Below are 6000 nucleotides of genomic sequence, written 5' to 3' on the forward strand. Positions count from 1 at the left end.
TGATTAGCAAACCTTCATCCTCCCTTGTTCTCTTACCGAACATAGTCCCAGGTCCCAGGGCCACTGACGTCTTTGGAGCGTCATTCAAGCAACTATACCCCTATGTCCGCGCCCCCCGCCCCGTCCCTGTGAACAATATGAACAGGCACATTTATAGGCCATTTACTGTGTGCCTTGCCAGAAGCTCCCCCCACCCCAACTTCTCTCTAAAGTTCTCGTCCGCTCTGCACATGTCTGTATGGGAAGCTTCCCTCAGAAATCTCACTTTATAAGCTAGGAGGCAGTAAGCTGCTCCCCAAGGCTATGCAGAGAGCAAGCACTGGGTATTGAGCTGGGCCTGGCAGTCCGGGCCTGCCATCCCAACTATTCAAGAGGCTGAGGCAGGAAGATGGCAAGGTCAAAGCCAGTGTGGACAATTTAGTGAGGCCAGGCAGTATTGGCTGTCAATGTGACAGCATGTAGAGCAGCCGTTCTCAACCTTCCAAACGCTGCGACCCTTTAGTACAGTTCCGCATGTGGTGGTGACTCCCAACCGTAATGCTATTTTCATTGCTACGTCACAACTGTAAGTTTGGTACTGTTACAGATTGTAGCGTCAATGTCTGATACACAGGATATCTGATATGCGATCCCACACACTGAGGAGCAGCATCTAGAATCATGCAGGAGTCAGACTGCTGGGCGTGGCTGTGAGGGAGTTGTTTTGCTCACTTCGGTTCGTTGGGGTCGGATTTCTCATACTAACTGTAAGCTGGATCACCCCATGTGCTGGACTCCTTGAACTCAGTAAAAGGGGGGAAATGGAGCTGAGCACCAGCGGTCACCTCTCTCTGCTTCCTGACTGTGCGTGCCATGTGACCACCTGCCTCTGCTGTCAGGCCTTCCCTGCCACGGTGGCCAGTCCCCTCAGACTAAGCCAAAACAAGTCCTTCTTCCTGGTGCTGCTCTTGTCAAAATATTAGTCTCAGCAACAAGAACAGCAACTAACAGCACTGGATAGCCCCAAATAGTGAAAAGAAAGCCGGATGTGGCTCAGCGGAAGAGCAAACAGCTAGCTCCTGAAAGTCCCTAGGTTCGGCAGGCAGTACCATGTAAAAGGCGATGGGCTAGGGGCTAGATACTGAATTTAAAGTCGGGTCTACCCAACTCAAAAACCACTCATTCCTGCTCCCTCCTGTGACGTCATCACCCCTTTGTGCTTGTCACTGAGTGATAGGGTCTCTCTTAACAATGCCTTTCTGAAGTTTCCACTAGAGAAGCCATCTCGCCACCCCATCTCCCAAGACGGTTTGCCTGCTCCTCACCAGACAGAGCCTCACACTCCCTCCAACCATCTGCTGCTGAGAATTTTTACCCTGGAGCTGAGGGTACAACCAGGCAACATCAGCCGTGTGTGTTGGTGCAGACCTGTAATCCCAGCACTAGGGAGGCAGAGGTGGGCAGAGCGCCATGAGTTCGGGGCTAGCCTGGTCTACAGAGCAAGTCCAGAACAGCAAAGGCTATGCAGAGAAACCCTGTCTTGAAAAACCAAACCAAACCAACAACAACAACAAAGCAGGCAACATCTAGCCATGCTTCCTCAAAAGGTCCCAGTGACAAATGAAAGTTCTAGTCCACCAGGGTTCACCCTGGGGAAGCAGTGAGTTTATTAGGCTTTCTTACAGAACAACCGGCAGGAGCTTAGGTGACCTTAGGGACAGCCAGATTGGAAAGCTAACCCTCAGCAGGGCAGATGGCTTCCCCAAGGCTGTATAGATAGTTGGAGCCACTTCCCTGAACTTTCCCTGGCTGTGAACACTAGCCCCCCCCACCTAGAGACCCTAAGGCTACAGGCAATTAGGACAGAATTGCATACAGCTGGTTGGGAGGGGTGGCTAGACACTCAGGTGAGGGACCTGCCCCCTCGTCCTAGGAGTAAACATCAACTGTCCTACTACAGTGATCTTTTGTGAGCAGTCCCAGTCAGACTCCTGAAGACCTTGGCAGTTTAGCTAGGAGGATAATAGTGTATACAAACCGTGTATAACATCGAGGGAGGAAACTGAGGCTCAGTGAGTTCAGACCCCCCACCCACCCCCACCCCAGGATTCCCTAGCATTGGTCCACGCAATAGAACACAGCCCCAAAGCCAGGTCCCCTTGAAGCAGGTCATCTCTGCAGCTGCGGATGCCTGTACCCTCGCCACACACTGTGGAGTTGCTATTGTTCCCCCTTTGGAGCTGGTGGTAACTGGGGGTGTCTAGAGCCTCGGTGTTCTAAATCCTACCCCGACTTTCTTCCTGCCTGTGTGTGATTTTACTCAAATGACTTACCCTGGCTCTGACGCCACATCTTCAACCAACTATGTAAGTAATAAGATGGTGACCTGCCTCAAAATAGCTGTCAAGTTCATAAACCTATGCTTGTGTGTTGTATGTGGCATGTGCATGCATATGTATGGGTGTTTGTGTGTGGAGGCTGGAGGTTGAGCTCCTGTTACTGTTTAAGGTCTTGATCAGGTTCATTCCCCACCCCACCCCCCACCCCCAGCCATTTAAAGAAGTAAAGGGCAGCCAGAGTGGTGGGCGCACGCCTTTAATGCCAGCACTCGGGAGGCAGAGGCAGGCGGATCGCTGTGAGTTCGAGGCCAACCTGGTCTAAAAGTGAATCCAGGACAGCCAAGGCTACACAGAGAAACCCTGTCTCAGAAAACAAAACAAAACAAAAGAATTGAAGGGTTAGCCAAGTCTTGCATAACATATTATAACAACATAATAACATAACATAACATAAGCATAACAACAAATAGCACCAGGGGAAATCTCCGACACAGCAGGCAGAATCAGCTGGTAGAGAAAAGTTTTGTTAGGGGTGGGAAACACACCCAGCAACACACAGAGGGAAAAGTCCTCTGAGAGTGGATGGCGAGGGACTCTGGAAGCTGAAGGCCAGATGGCTGGAGGTTTTTAAGTGGTCTTGAGGGGGTCTTCCTCCCCGAATTTAGGGTTGGTTAGTTTGAACAAGGACAGGAAGGTTGATGGACTCACAACTTTGGGATGAACCAGTCCTGAATCAGCCTTGAGCTTGTCTAACCTGGTCCATAGTCAAGGGGTCCCTACTGGAGAGAGAAAAGGCCCTGCCAGGCCTCTGTTCCAAGCTGCTAGGCTTTTGTCTCAGGTCAGCAGGGTGAGTAAGAAGCCAGCTATGTTGAAGATAGAAGTTGACAATCTTTATTATCTGGCCTCTGAGGGACTCGAACTTCCATCTCTCAACTTGGTGTTTCCCCCGTCACTCTCCACTTGGTTTTTGAGGCAATGTCTCCCGCTGACCCAGACACTAACTAGTTCAGTTAGACTTGATAGCTAGTGAGCCCAGGCTCCTCCTGTCTCCACCTCTCAACACTGGCTTTGCACGTGCACACTGCCACAGGTGCCTGTTAACATGGGTGCTGGGGATTGACCTCAGGCCTCACACTTGGACAAGCGTTTTACCCACGGATCCATCTCCCTAACCTGACCCCTAGTGCTTTTGGCAGTACTTGCCACCCAGCAAACATCATTTTAGCATTGGCCATGAATGTCAACTGACCTGGCCAGTGGTCATCTGACCCCGATGATCTCCCAATCTTGCCAGACACCGCCCTTCTACAAAACCTTGTATGATCCCCGACTACCTAAATGAAAAGCTATTTGGAACATAGACTTCAATTTTGAGCAAATGTTCTGGAAGTTGTGCTGGCATGTCCAACTCTTTAATTGTCATGGGATATTGTCATCGATAAAGTTCATGGTCAAGAAACACATAATAGATTTACAAAAAAAATTTTTTTAAATAAATAATCACCCTTGTGATGTTTAAGTAACTTTATGACTTTGTGTTGAGCAATATTCATAAGAAGCCTTAACGGCATGCACCCCATGGGCTGTGGGTTGGACACAACCAGTGGACACTCTACAGAGAGATGAGCCTAATGTTGGCTGTGCATTAACAGGAAGCTGAATACGGAGAATTCCCCACCCCCACCCCCAATGTATCTCCTCAGAACTGGCCTCAGGGGAACAGAGAGGTCTGCAGCTGTCCTGTTTCCTTCGCCTCTGTCCAACCCACCCCCACCCATCCTGGGGTGGCCTCTGGCTGCAGGAATGTGATGGTATCTTGGCAAACAGACAGCCTGTTCCCAGAGGAGACAGGGCCGCCTCTGGGAGGCCTGCCTCTCTGTAGACTGGGTCACAGTAAACACAAGGGTCTGTCCTCTTTATCAGCTTCTCTCAGCAGCAGTGGAGACAGTCTGCCTGCTGGGAAGCCAGGAGGTGATAAGCCCAGAGGCTGCGCCCAGCTCCCCGGCAGTGGGAATCCAGAGGCCGCCCTGGCTTGAGGCCCCCTGAACACTTAGCACAGAGGGGTTAGCTGGCTGCCTGTTCACTGAAGAAGCCAAGGACAGAGTAGTGTCATAGCCTACAAAGCCCTGTATGCTCTCAAAGACTCAGAGATCTGAACCTCACGGTTTTGCAAGACACCATTATCAACCAGCATCATCTCCACAATCAGAGGATGCTCTTCCTCCCTCCAGAATGTTCCAGTCCACACCCCATTAAATGCATGACATAAAGTACTTCCGGAAGGGCCTGGAGAGAACTCATGAAAGCCACTGCAGTAGGGGCTGGAAAACAGCCTCATCATCATCATCACCAGCCCAGGGTGGCTCACGTCGCCACATCCCTCTAGGTCACAGGCAACATTGACATATTTTACTTTTTATTTATTTTGGAGGGGCATGCGTGCCGCGACGTTTGTGTGGAGTCAGAGAACAACTTGTGGGACTCGGTTCTCTTCTCCTTCCACCGAGAGGTTCTGGGAAATCAACCTCAAGTTGTCCGGATTGGCCCCTCGCCCACTGAGCCCTTTCGCTGGCCCTCAGCTGACTTTTATGCGAGAAGTCATGCCCACTGTGGCCTCAGTCTTGCAGCTCCCTAGAGATACTAGCTGGAGACTAGAGAGATGGGGGAGTGTACTGACCAAGATTACAGAGCCCTGAGATCAGCCCCAAGACCAGGAACTCAAAGTTTAACACACCCATCCCTAGGTTGGGTGTCATCTGCCCTATGACAAACAGTGAGGCGCCCAAGCAGAGCTCTAGGCCAAGTCCTGAATGTCTCTGGAGTCTCGGGGTATGATTTGGGGAGGGGGTGCTGGGGAGATGGATCGGTGGTAAAGTGCAGCATGAGTTTGGTCCCCACTAGCCGGGTAAAAGCCAGATGTGGTGGGAAGCTCCTGTAGCCCCAGTACTGTGAAGGCAGAGACAGGAGGAACCCCGGAGCGAGCTGATCGTCAGTGTAGCCCAAGCAGCAAGTTCCAGGTCCAATGAGAGATCCTAACTCAAAAACTAAGGTGGGGGGAGGCTGAAAGGTGGTCCAGCTGTGAAGAGCCCCTGGCTGCATTTCCGGCGAACCTGACGTCACACCTCAGAACCCATGAGAAACAGCTCATCATCTCCTGTGGTTCCAGCTCCAAGAGATCCAGTCCCCGATTTCCGGCCTCCGCACGTGTGATATACACTCACAGAGAGGCACATAAATCAAAACGAACATTCTTTTAAAAAATGAGATAGAGGAGTAATGGAAAAGGATACCTGATGTTAACCTCTGGCAATCAGATGTGCATGCTCACAGAGACACACACACACACACACACACACACACAGAGAGAGAGAGAGAGAGAGAGAGAGAGAGAGAGACGAGACGACAGACAGACAGACAGACAGACAGACAGACAGACAGACAGACAGAGATCTGGATTGGCTCAGCTGCTCTGAGTCCCAGCCCCTCCCTGGCTGCCCTCAGGTTGGAGGCCTTCTCTGGGTTCAGTCACAATACCTTTATTTCCTCTGCTGTACAGAAGGTAGGTCACCTTCTCGACCTACGGTGCCTTCAGAGCTCGCCGGTGAATGAAGTTGAACGACACGTGTTTAGACTCCTCTGAGACAAAGGCTTCCAGAGCCTCTTTATGACCAGCTGGTTTTCA

Source organism: Acomys russatus, chromosome 14 (genome assembly GCF_903995435.1).
Source record: "Acomys russatus chromosome 14, mAcoRus1.1, whole genome shotgun sequence".
NCBI classification, from domain to species: domain Eukaryota; kingdom Metazoa; phylum Chordata; class Mammalia; order Rodentia; family Muridae; genus Acomys; species Acomys russatus.